This window comes from Geotrypetes seraphini, chromosome 1, assembly GCF_902459505.1.
Source record: "Geotrypetes seraphini chromosome 1, aGeoSer1.1, whole genome shotgun sequence".
In the NCBI taxonomy this organism is placed as follows: domain Eukaryota; kingdom Metazoa; phylum Chordata; class Amphibia; order Gymnophiona; family Dermophiidae; genus Geotrypetes; species Geotrypetes seraphini.
Genome location: NC_047084.1, coordinates 33,300,372 through 33,314,213, shown reverse-complemented (window position 1 = coordinate 33,314,213; position 13,842 = coordinate 33,300,372). Strand labels below are relative to the sequence as shown.

Sequence of the window (13,842 nt, the reverse complement as noted above, 5' to 3'; positions counted from 1 at the left end):
GTATGACCTATGGAATGATACATAAGTATACTTGAAATTTTGAACTTTTTAAATATTTTAAGACATGGTTGGATATCTAGAAAAGCTCACTCAGCAGAATTAATGAGATGCAGAAAAAATATTAAAGGGCAAAATAATTGCTTTGATTGCTAAAGGGATTATTGTGGCCCTGTTTGACAAAGAAATTCTTCAATCCTTAATCCAAACCCCACCTGGAGACTTGCAGATAAGGTTTCTGTAGATAGTAGGAGGACAGAATTGATTGTAAAATTGCTCTGTGACATATTTTTAGGTCCCCTCTCCCCTTTTGTGTAAATTTGATTCTAAGTTTATCTCTGTTTACTTGAGAGCATTTGGCTTTTGCATGGCATCTAGATGTTTCAGAGAGATGTGTTTGTTATGTCTGGTGTCATAGGAATTAGATTGGACCCTGCGCTGGAATTGACTTACTAGGGCCTAGATTCACTAAAGCTCACTGATCTGGGTGATCCGTGGCTGAGTCTTGGCAGGCGACTGATTCACTTCAGCGTCCTCATGCAAATGAAGTAATCGGACGCTTGCCCTATACCGACCTCATGGATCGCTGCAGAGCAATCCAGACGCATGCTCAGACCATCCTCTGTGCCTGTAGGTGTGATCCGCACATGCGCCTGCTCTCCACACAACTTGAGGTCAAAATGAAAGGGGGAGGAGTGGCTGCCTTCGTTGGCCCCCACGAGAATCATTGGAACAGAACACACTTTGCAGGGAAACAGAACACGCCATAATAGTGTAGCCCTGCTTTAAACCCATGGGTTAAAACTGCGGGCTCGCAGAGAGACAGGGCCGCAGAGAGCAGGGCAGCAGAGAGCACAAGGGAGATGTTTTATTTTGATGGTTTTACTTTTTGATACTGGGATTTCAGGGCGGCAAAGAGCAGGACAGTCGGCAAGCTCGTGAACAACTGGTCCTCAGCAGTCGCTAAATTTTGGATCGGCAAACCCAATCGGTGTTCCATCATCTGTTTAGTGAATCGCTGCCTTCCTGCTTATGTATGCTATTTCTCCTCATTTGCATGTGCGGATCGGATCAGGCAGAAGGTTAGTGAATCGGGTCGGGGTCAGAAAAAGCTCGCAAACTGGTCAGGACACAATCAGTAGGCTTAGTGAATCTAGCCCTAGGTTGGTTAGAGTGATGTGAAAGTCTCTGTAAGTGCTAAAAATGTTATTCACACTGTTTCTTGCAGCCAGCATGTAGACAAACTCAACAGCACCTCTGCTCTCTGCCAGCCCTTCTCTCCAGCGCAGCCAGCACAGGTCCTTCTCTCGGTGTAAGGCCCATTTGAAGGACCTTTGCGCATGTGCGTGACATCATCATGCCAGCTCAATTCCGAGTGTCTTGAGTCGGGGACAGTAGGTTTAGTGTACCCCGTCTCGAAAAATTTTGCGAAACACTGGTGTATGCACTAGGAACAGAGAAAGTACCTGCATATAACAAATATGAGCTGTTTTGGTTGTACCACAGAAAGGCAGTATATCAAATCCATGATCCTAATAATAGATACTGGCATAGTCAATTGCTGAAAGCAGCAGGCACTGAGAAATTGCTATACTCACTTAGATCTGGATACTCTTTGCTTCATTTAATGATTGATTTTGTATTGTATGGCTTCTTGGTATTAGTGCGATTCATAAATCCTGTATTATATTAAATTAATGTGGGGAAATAGTTAAAGCAGTAGTCTGTTTTAACATTTTAGTTTGACAGCTCTTATAACTGCAGTGCTCTATTAAGACCTTTGTCTTGCTGATACACAATCTGTTCACGGTGAACGTGAGTGCTGCTTGATTTCAGATTTCGCAGTTGTTTAATATCTGCTTCCTCAAGAATTATAACAAAACAGCTCCCATAGGAATGATTTAGAGGTGCACAGCTGCGATGGCACTGACCAGAAGTTATTTCTGCTGCATGCGACAGTATAAGCGTATACTTGAGCCATATGGCTTCTGAGATACATAAAAGGCTGGTAAATAGTTTGATTAATTGGTCTTAGTAAGTATGCCTGTGAGCAGGGTGACTTTTGTTGTGGAGTCTCAATAGTAACTGCTTTTCCCGAGTGCCCCAAATAGCAGCTTTCTAGCACTTTCCACAAGCCTGGCTAGTGTGTGCCATTGAAACTTAGGGGGGCGATATTCAGAGCTCAGAGAATACCACAGAATATTTTGATTCAAAAACAATAGCCTAGAACTTTCCTCTGGATGAAAATATATCCTTCTTCTAAGTTTAGTAGCATTTACTCAAACAGTATCCTAATGCATAAAGAACAAACAACGTTTTAAAAATATTTATTTACCACTTATAGCCTGAGAAGAAAAACAAACATGAGAAAAGAAGGAAAATAGGGGGATAACATAAAATGAGACTCACTATGCCAAGACAGATAATTGTAAACTAATTAAATTAAATGGAAGTCAGTGATGAAATGTTGGGAAACAAGGGCAGCGACATTATCGTAGAGGGAGAAAGAGTTAGAATAATAGGAAGGGTAAGAGAATATGATGCTCAATGCACTGAAAGCTGTAGACAAAAGATTAGGCAGTAGAGGTAACTCACAGATAGAAACACTAAAGGCTACTTAGAGGAGTGGTTTAGTGTGAGGTTCTGAGTTCAATTCATACTTTTGCTCCTTGTGACTCTGGGCAAGTCACTTAACACTTCATTGCTCCAGGTACAAAATAAGTATCTGTCTAAAATATGTAAATTGCTTTGATTGTGTAACCACATGGAAAGAGCAATATATCAATCCCTATCTCCTTTTATGACCTCCTTAAATTTTTTAAAGAAACACTTAGGCTTGATATCCTGCTAAACTGATGGTAGTGAAAAATGGCTTTAAACAGTTTATTATTGTATATACACAAATAAAAACCAAGATTTTTTGGCCCCAAAAATGAGGATCTCGGGTTTTTTGAGCCCTTCCCCCTGAAGACCACTGTAGCTGCTGCTGTTCTCCCACTCAACTCCCTCCTGAAGACCACTGGCACTACTATCATACACTCCAACCCTCCCTGAGGACCACTGGTGCTGATCCATCCACCCAAGGCCACTGTCGCTGCTTGCCTCCCTTCCTGACCCAAGCTAATCAGCACTGCTGTCTATCTCCTACTCTCCCCCGACTGGCACTTTACTTAGCATATACATGCCGGTGCTGAAAGAGACTGATGCCGATGTTCTACACTGGACAGTACAGGGCCTTGAGCATCTGTGCATGCTCAGTGACCTGTCAAAAGCACGGTGACCTGTCAAAAGCACGCTGGATATTGGCACTGACAATTTCGCGGCGACATTTGCGAACAGGACTAATGCGCACCACCGCTTCTGCCGGTTTCAGGCCTTCAGGTTTCTGCTCTGAGGGGGGACGTGGGGGAACCACCCACTACACGTAGTAGTCCTGGTGCTCGCATTGGGGACCCCCCCACTACACTGAAGTCCCCCCTCCACTACACTGAAAACTCTCGTTCTCCTTTCTTTGGGAGTTTTCAGGGCATTTTCAGTGTAATGGGGGGGTTCTTTCCCCAACGGGAGCGTCAGGACTTCTAAGTGTACTGGGGGGGTTCCCCCCAACATCCCCCTCAGAGCGCAAATCTGAAGGCCTGAAACCGGCAGAAGTCCTGCAAGCAAATGTCGCCGCGAGTTTGTCGGCATGCTAATGTCCGGCGTGCTTTAGTTATGGTACCGCATGCTCAAGGCCTTCCAGCTCCTGTCCTCTCTGAGATTCTCATGCTCAGAGAATTAAGAATGAGAATCTCGTAGAGGATAGAAGCCAAAAGGCTTTAAGCATGGCCCTGTACTTGCCCAGCATAGAACTTTGGTGTTAACGTCTTTCAGCACCAAAATGCATATGGTAAGTAAAGTGCTGGTTGAAAGGAAGGAGGAAGTGGACAGCAACACAAATCAGCTTGGGTGAGGAAGGGAGGAGATCAGCTCAAGTGGCCTTGGGGGGGTGGGGGTTTAGAGTGAAAGAAAGTAGCGCCGGTGGTCCTCAGGGGAGTTGGAGTGGATGACAGTGGCGCCAGTGGTCTTTGGGAGGGACTTGAGCAGGAGGACAGCAGTGACAGTGGTATTCAGGGGAGCCAGTCAGCATAGATGAAGAAGGGAGGAGAGCAGTGCCTGTGGCCTGGAGGGGGGTTTGGGGGTTGGAGTGGAGGATAGCAGTGATGGTGGTCCTTGGGGGAGGGGGGGGAATTGCCTTATACTTGAATATAAACCCTCCGGTTTATATTCGAGTTAAGTTTTCCCCTTTTTTGAGAGGGGGGACTGCTACCTTGGTTTATAGGTTTATAGTCGAGTATATACAGTAACCAACCAAAGGAGAGGGAATTGGTAGTGCAGCAAAGTAGCGCAACAAGAAGAAAGCCCAATGGACCTAAAGAATGGGTATGATCAAACAAACTTTATTAAAAGACCCGACACAGGCCATGTTTCGGCAACATGCCTTTTTATAGGGATCAGCTATGTTATTGTTCCAACATATATGATCCAATGGTATTTAGTCTAACGTGTTCTACGTTTTAAATAGAAGACTCTGTCAGCCATATATAAACGAGTGAAGCACGGCTGTGAGATCAGAGTGTGATAAATATAAACAGATTTTTGGTAGTGATATGCTCAGCAAGATGCTATATGTAGATGATACTTTGCTATGCAGGGTCTCTATATCCCAGCATAATTGCTTTACATGCTGTAAAATTGAATCAGGAGAAATGTTTCATGCACTGAAATCCTAAAAGAATGGGGACACACCCCCTCGTACCTCCTGAGACAATGATCAAGTTTCAAGTTTCAAGTTTATTTTTGACTTATTGAATCGCTTAATTTAATTTGCTAAGCGATTTACAGATAAAAAAATAGATACATCAGATTAATTATAAAAGGATACATAAATTTGACACATTATCATACAAAATAATAAAGTCATACAAACTAACAGATACATGGGGAAAGAAAGGGTAGAACTACAATCGTATATATAAAAGAAAACATAAATGGTAAAAACAACAGGTAGGGGAGATAACGGGGAAATAAAAAGATAAAAAAGGAAAAATTTGATAATAATCCTTAATTAAGCTTATAAATTAAATGCATCTTTAAAAAGGAAACTCTTTAAACTGCTTTTAAACTGTTTCAGATCATTTTCTTCTCTAAGATACTGGGGTAAACTGTTCCATAATTGTGGGGCTATTACAGAAAAAATGTCAGGGCGACGAGTTCCAATGACTTTTAGTGATGTAACTGTTAGGAGTTTTTGATTGATGGATCTTAAAGAGCGTGACGTACTCATAGTTGCCAAAATTATAGGCTGCTGCCTAGGCCGATCCTTTCCTGAATGTGAAACCAACTTAAGGCCTGTCTTAATTGTTCTTTTGTATCTCTCAACAATTCCTGAACTTTCTGGAGGGTTTAGGTATTTAGGGCTGACGATTTCCAATGACACTGGAGAGCTATTTCAATTAAATCATCTGCTCTTGATTTAAAAGATAAAAGGTGAAGTGAGAAGTTGTTCTCCCTAGTGAAAAATTGGTGGGGTAGTGTGGTGACCTGTAAAATGGTGACATTGCCTAAGCTGAATTTTTATTTACCCAGTTGCTGATGTGTGTACTAAGGTGCTATATGCAAAAATGGCAGAGAATTCTCTTAAGGTTTGTTTGGGATGGAGGAACAGCTAGGATTAGTCAGCTTATACTAGTGAGATTCAGGGAGAAAGGCGGAGCTCCTTATAATAACACATAACTATAAGACTGTCATACTGAAAACTCTGAAATATCATTAAATTAGACCAGAGGGGATACATTGGATCCAAGTGGAGGAGTTCTTGAGGATCTATTCGATTTGTGATATGGATAGAAAGGGGAGAGAAGAAAGGAGGCTCTTAATGACAGATACCGTATTTTCACGCATATAACGCGCGCGTTATACACGATTTTTACAAACCGTGCATTTGCACATGCTCAAAGCCTTCTGGTCTCACTCTGTCCGAGATTATCTCGGAGAGAGCGAGACCAGAAGGCTTTGAGCATGCGCAAATGCTCAAAGCCTAGTCCAGCCCGGCGCAGGAAGAAGGAGGATCTCTCTCGCATCGCACCGCCCAGCCCAGCCCAGCCCAACCCAACGAGGGAGGATCTTCGGGCACTGGCACTGGCATATCCTGTGTATTGGTGCTGGTGCCGGTGCCGGTGCCCAATCGGGTAAGAGATGTTTTGCGGTGCTGGGGGGGGATGTAGGATCATGGGGGAGGGGGGGTGATGCGAGCGGGGGGGGGGGAGGATGCCGGTTCGCAGGGGGAATGCCGGATTCGAATGAAAAAAAATGCTCTCTCGGGTAAGCGAGCGGGGGGGAGTATGCCAGTTCGGAATAGGCGGGAGGAGGTTTTAGCATGCACGGTATACGCGTGTGCGCGCTATATTAAATTTTTTTTACATAAATTTGTGTTCCCCATGCGCTATACCCGTGTGCGTGTTTTACACAGGTGCGCGATATATGGGTGAAAATACGGTAGTCTTTTCAGGGCTGCTGCTTAGAGTGTTGAAAGTAGAGAGGAGAAAATGGAAGGTGGATGGGGGTATATGTTTCAAGGCAGTAAAATTCAGGACTATTGCCCCCTCTCTCAGGATGATTGTGGCCTGTATGCTGGGGAAGGGGGTTGATATTGAGAAGTTTCATCAACTTCTGGTGGAGGCAGTTCTAGTGAAAGAGTAGGTTAGAGGAGAGTTTCCCTTTTTTTTACCTATGTCCAATTGCTGTCCTTCATTTATAGAGAGGATAATTTTAGACATTTAAGGAGGCTGGAGACTCTTCTGGAGCCTTTCTTTTATAAGGGGAATTTGTATAAACTGCTGTCCCAGATGCACACAGCTGCTGGAGATGATGGAATAGAGTAAAATACCTTCACAAAACCATCTGGAATAGCCGTTGGGATGCCCCGCTTGATCTCAAAAAGAGGACGCGGCCTATTAGTACATGAATAAATATTCTTGGGCAATGATGTACATGAAGCTGCAATTTAAGGTTTTGCACAGGATGTATCTTACTGTATATCAGATGGGCAAGATGAAGTCAGAAAGTTGCTAGAGAGGATCTTTATGTTTTATTAAATTTGGTATACCGCTTAAGCATATTACAGATCTAAGCGGTTTACAGTAAAATACAGATAAATTAGGAAAGGAACTTCATTAGAGATAGGAAAGTTAGAGATAGGATATAGCTAATAATATAGAATATGAAATGTGTACCACCCCCAAAAAAAACCCAAAATCTGATCACTGCCTGTACCAAAAGGCAGAGAAGTAAAATACATGTAAGTGTACAGTGTAAGTGAAATAATAGGCCAAATTAACACTATAAAATAAAATAAACTCTGAGAAGATTAGAAATGAGATAAAATAAATTAAATAAAATTTCTCTGGAAAAAAAAAGAGCAAAAGTTTAGTTCAATCCTAGTCCAATTAGAGCATTACAACCGTTTCACTCCTTGCGAGGCCGGTAGAGCAGCGAAGCATCCAGGATCGGGATTCCCTCGGCAAGGCCCCAAACGATGACAACAGACCCCTCTCCAACACCGGACCAGGATGTGAGATGGTGAGGATGTTTGATTATATTCGGTGGGAGTTTAGAGAAATTCAGTGCTACTTGATTGCAATATGGAAAAGGGTGGGAAATTAAGTAAGGTGTAGAAAGAAACTGGATTCTATATTCTGCTTTTTGGCAGTAGGGTATCTGCATCCTTTTAGAAGCCAAACTGGTTATTGCAAAGATGTGGAAGACTTAAAGGGGACTCATTATTGCATTGGGAAATGAAATGGGAAGAGATGTATTCATTTGATAAGTTCACATGTTCATTAAGAGGTCAGATGGAGAGATATGAAGTTATTTGGAATTGATAGAAAAGGAAAGTATGGGAAATGCACATAGGAGAGAGAGCTAAAAGGGGGAGGGGAGCTTTGATATTTGGAAGAGATGGATATTTTGTGAATGAAGGATGTGGCAGGATTCTCGTTTGTGGCTTGGCTCTTGAAATCCAACCAATTAAATTGTTCCAAGTGAAAAAATAATAATTTAACCAACTAGTTTTCTATATCTTTTATCTTATTCATTCAATTCATATTTCTTCTTTCATCCAAGGGCTTAGCACCACTACTCACCGCTCAAATCACTTTCATAGCCCATACTTCTATATAAATATATATATAGTTTTAATTCTCATTTATTTGTTAAGATCTAAACCAATCTATATACCATATGTTATTCATTTTTCAATAAATTATATATAAAATTTTATTTTTTGAGAATTACTTATCTTTAGTTTTTATTCTCTCCGAATTTTTAAATCTCTCTCAGGGCTCCTTTTATCAAGGTGCGCTATGGGGGTTAGCAAGTCGGACATTTCATCATGTGCTAACCCCCGCGGCACGCCAAAAAACTAACGCCTCATCAATGTAGGCGTTAGCGACTAGCGCGGCAGATGGTTGAACGCACGGTATTCTGCGCGTTAACCGCCTACCACACCTTGATAAAAGGAGCCCTTGGTTTTTTCGACTAGGGAGGATTAGATCTAAAATGTTTCGCTATATGCTTTATCAAGGATCCCCCCCCACCCCAGTGCTGTTGCTGTCATCTGACTCATTAAACTGTTTTAGAGTAGGACACTTGCTTTGCGATTTGCAGTTGAAGGGCATTTTGAGGCATATTTTGTCCTGGGGGTGTCCATTTATTGATGTCATGTTTTGTGATTTTGTGTATGTTTTATTGTAAGTCTTATAGTTAATAGGCAGGCTAGAATTGTGAGATAAATGAATAAAATAAATAACATCTTGGAAGGGAGGGATAGGGGATGGGTATTAGGGAAATTTAAGAAAAATGCTATATATTGCTGGAACAGTATTGTTTGTGTATATATTATGCTGCCATGGTTAGAGTATTTGTATAATGCTTATGTAGTGGTTTTGTGCTTTTCTTCTTCAATAAACATCCAGTTAGCCAAAAAGATAACTGTATGTGCTGAATGAAACCTTTTTATAGAATGAAATGGAAGACCATTATAAAGGATAATGCAGTAATCCAAATCGGGCATAACCTATGCCAAAAGGAGGAGAACATGGACGAGATTAACTGGAAGGATATATTTGACTGCTCTTATGCGACAGAGCACAAAGAAAGATGCCTGTGCAAGAGCATCAGTTTGGAGCTCACAAAAATTTTTGAATGGACAATAATACCTAAAATGCATATTGACTCTTGGAAGTCTAAAGTATGACCATTAAAGGTCTTCCACTTTATTCTCTAAAACATTTGCAACTTGTCAGCTTGGCATCTGCTCCACAACACCAAACCATTTGACCAGGGCCGCCATCAGAAATTTCTGGACCCCTTACTGAGCAATCCTATTGGGCCCCCCTCGCACCCCTTCCCCCCCCCGACCCCCCTTCTTCCATGGGCCGAATACACACATACTTTTCTCTGTCACCGCACTCTTTGACCAAAAGATTTGTAAGCCTGCAACCACTCTTTCAGCAGGGCCCTAACCTAACCTAAACTAAACTAATCTATACCTATCTATTCTAAACTAACATATATCTAATACTGAACTAATAACAAACATCTGCATAATAAATAACTAATAAATAATAGTGCTAGTAGCTATAATTCACTTTTGAATGTAAAATCTCAGTTAAGGATTTCTTTTGACCTTTGTAGGCCAGAAGTAGATCACAATTGCACAATATTTTTTATAACAAGTATTAAATGTGTTTTTATAAATACTGTAAGCTTAATAAATATATCAGAAAAAACTACACATCTGAGCGCATATCTGAACATACACATCTGTATGATCCCATCCTCCTCAGCTTGCCTATAGCTGCATCATGCATGTTAAAAATGTACGATATGTTGATATGTGCACCTTCCTTCCTTCCCATCCATCCTCCTCAGCCTGTCCTTACACATCCACAGCTGCATGTTAATGATGATGTATATTTATGATGATAAATAAGTGCATATGAGCACATCATTAACATGCAGCTATGGATGAATATAAAAAAGAAACAATATTCTGTACAATTGTCAATTTATAAATCAGCATCTTCTCCCCACTCTCTCTTCTCCATTTCCCTTCAGCGTCCTCAGCCCACTCTCTCTCCACTTTCCTTCAGCGCACGCACATAAAAATAAGCAAGTAATTTATATCATTTTCATTCTATTCATTCATAGAAATTAAAGTCTAAATAATGCCAGTCACATAACAAAACATGATTTTACAAAAATAATTCCCTGCACAATCAAGCCTGCAAGGATTACTAGATGTCTTTCAGCAGCTCCCCTCCCTCCCTCCCCCCTTACCTTTGTGGCCAAGTCAAAATGATCTACCAACAATAAAATTTTTAAAACACAAAGCACGCTGTATGCAGAGAAAATGTTAATTATCATTTATATTCCGCGGGTTTTCAAAGAGGTCAAGGCAGATGACTTTATGCAATGTCACCTCAGTAACAACTATACAAAAATAGACAAATATTCCCCCTCCCTTTTTACTAAAACGATATAGCGATTTTTATGGCAGGGAGCTGCGCTGAATTCCCCACGCTGCTCTCAACGCTCATAGGCTCCCTGCGCTAAAAAACGCTATTGCGGTTTAGTAAAAGGGGGCCATAGTGCAAAATATAGACAGCATATATAAATTCTCAAAGCAGACACATTTTGATCACTAAATTGAAAATAAAATCATTTTTCCTACCTTTTGTAATTTCATCAGTCTCTGGTTGCTCTTTATTCTTCTGACTGTGCATCCAATATTTCTTCCCTTCTTTCAGCCTCCTGTATGCTTCCTCTCCTCCAGACCTCATTCCCTCCCCAAACTTTTTCTTTGTTTCACCCTGCCCCTTCTTTCTTTTTCTCTCTCTCCATACCCCCTTTCTTTCTGTATGTCTGTTTTTCTCTCTCTCTCACCCTGCCCCCTTCTTTCTTTCTCTCTCCACACCCTCTTTCGTTCTGTATGTCTGTCTTTCTCTCTCTCTCTCTCCGTGCCCCATTTTTCTTTGTTTCACCCTGCCCCCTTTCTTTCTTTCTGGCTTCCTGTCCCCTCCTTTCTTTCTTTCTCCCTGCCCTCCCCTATGCCACCACCATTGGGAAAATGCTGCCACCGCCACTGGGGAATAGGCTGCCACTGCCGCCATCGGGAACAGGCCGGCGCCGAGTTCGCCCTACTTCTCTTCCTCGCGGGGCCGACCAACTCTCGCCACCCGACGTCAATTCTAATGTCGGAAAGGACATTCTAGGCCAGCCAGGCAGCGATTGGCTGGCCCAGAACGTCTTCTCCGACGTCAGAATTGACGCGAGTGGTGAGAGTTGGTCGGCCCCACAGGGAAAAGCAGGGAGAACTTGGTGCCGGCCTGTTCCCGATGGCAGCGGTGGCACTCAAGTGGCTAAAGAGCCGCAGTTTGCTGGCCTAGGGAGAACACTGGAGGGTGGCCAGCTGTGCACCCTCTTGGGATGTAAACCCGGCATGGGGCGGACCGCCCCTCCCCCACCTTGGTATGCCACTATCTGTACCTCACTCCCTCCCTATGACCAAAAATTCTCCTTTCTTCTATTCCCCGTGTACACAACCATCTCTTTCCTTCCCTTCCTCTTTCTCAAGTCCATGCCTTCTGTGTCCAAAAACCCATCCCCTCCCCACCTCAGCATCTCTTTCCCTCCCTTCCTCTCTCCCAAGTCCATGCCTTCTGTGTCCAAAAACCCATTCCCTCCCCCACCTCAGCATCTCTTTCCCTCCCTTCCTATCTCCCAAGTCCATGCCTTCTGTGTCCAAAAACCCATTCCATCCCCCACCTCAGCATCTCTTTCCCTCCCTTCCTCTCTCCCAAGTTCATGCCTTGTGTCCAAAACGCACTCCCTCCCCCCTTTTGTGTTCCGCGTTTGCCTCCCAGCCCATCTTTGCAACTTTCTCAGCAAAAGGGAGCTCGAGCCGAGAGGCTTGTTTCCTGTTTCCTGCCTGTCCTGCCGCGCACAAATAGCCGACCGGAAGTATTCTCCGACGTCAGCGCTGACATCGGAGGGCAGGCTTTGCTTAAACCCTCCCTCTGACGTCAGCGCTGACATCGGGGAACACTTCCAATCGGCTAAATGAGAGCGGCAAGGCAGGTAGGAACAGAAGACGAGCCCCGCGGCTCGAGATGTATTGAACTCCAAAGGTGCCCCGTCCAGCTCTCTCCTGTGCATCTGGGGCGGACCGCCCCCTCCCTAGACTGTGGCCTAGGACCCTGGGGGAGCCCGGGCCCCCTGTCAGCTCCGGGCCCCTGAATGCAGGACTGGTAGTACTGCCCTGATGGCGGCCCTGCATTTGACCATATCATCCTGCTCCTGCGACTTGAACACTGGATTCCTCTCTTCTCATGTGTTCATTTCAAGATCTTAACACTTGATTTCAAAAGCTGTCTTCCACTTGCATCTCATTTATTTATTCCCTATTCCATACCTCGCACCCTCCGACCACTTAATTCGGCTCTTTTCAAACTTCCATCCCCCTCCATCAGTATGCTATTTCAAAACCACTTATGCCTTGGCCATTAGTTATGCTGGACCTAAACTTTGGAACTCCCTGCCACCTCAGCTTCATGCAGAGGTCTCCTATACAAAATCTAAAGATGCTCATAAAACACATCTCTTTACTCTGGCCATTACTAAATCTTGACTTAATCTTTTTTTCACTTTGTAGTCTTTTATTTAATATCCCTTCTCTCCCTTACCTTACTCTATTCCCTCTCTCTTCTCCTTTCTTTCTTTTTATTTTGGGTTTGTTTTTTTTGGGGGGGGGGATTGTGTGTGTTAACTGTATAGAAGCCAATTTTGTTCCTTGTGATATAAAACTTACTGAATTATGGCCAAGAAAATGTAAAGATTTGCATTTTTTAAAAATTAAGTTTTTTGTAGGCAGTTTTAGGCTGCTGCATGTCTGGATGTAAGACATCATAGTAACATAGTAAATGACAGCAGATAAAGACATGCATGTTCCATCCAGTCTGCTCAACAGTCACATTCATTATAAGCAATGTTGAACCAACAATCCAGTATATTATTACATTTTACTTGCTAAGTTACACTATAAGATGTCTTCCCCTTCTTCTCCCTCTCCCCCCGAGATATGTCAGACCTGTATTCAGACAATATGAATATGATATAAAATACGCATACTTGCTCTGATTACATTACATTACATTACATTAGGGACTTCTATTCCGCCTATACCTTGCAGTTCAAGGCGGATTACAAAAGAGCTAACTGGATATTTCCAGTGAAGTTACAACAGTTTTGGGTTTTGGGTTTTTTTGGTTACAAGGGAGGAGAGGTAGCTGGATTAATTCCGGAAGAACTTGCAAATTGGATATTAAATTGACTGTACGTTACTGTGTGATATAACAAATAGATTACAGATCAATCCTAAATAAGTTTACCCTGCACTAGTTCTACTTCCCAGCTACTGAGGTACTGTCAAAACCTACTCCAGCCCATCCTGATCCATCTTGCCGTATACAGGATACAGACCATAGAAATCTTTCTAGCATTGGCTTCACTTTCCCACTTCTAGAGCTGCCATTTAAGTACCAATCCTGTACATCATAAACAAAGTTATAGCTGTTAATCTGTCAAGTTTTGTTTCAGTTCTATCCTTTTTCTATTTAGTGACCCTTTGTGTTTATTCCACGCATTTTTGATCTCTGTCACTGTTTTTGTCTTTACCACCTCCACTGGGAGGGCATGCTAGGCATCCACCATTCTCTCCATGAAAAAGTATTTCCTGATGTTATTCCT

General features: G+C 42.7%; 1 protein-coding gene across 2 annotated transcripts in view; it reads left to right on the top strand.

Moving 5' to 3' along the window:
- Window positions 1-13,842, top strand: part of DMGDH (dimethylglycine dehydrogenase) — a 121,073-nt gene that overhangs the window by 48,361 nt on the left and 58,870 nt on the right. The gene's annotated exons all lie outside the window — the stretch shown is intronic.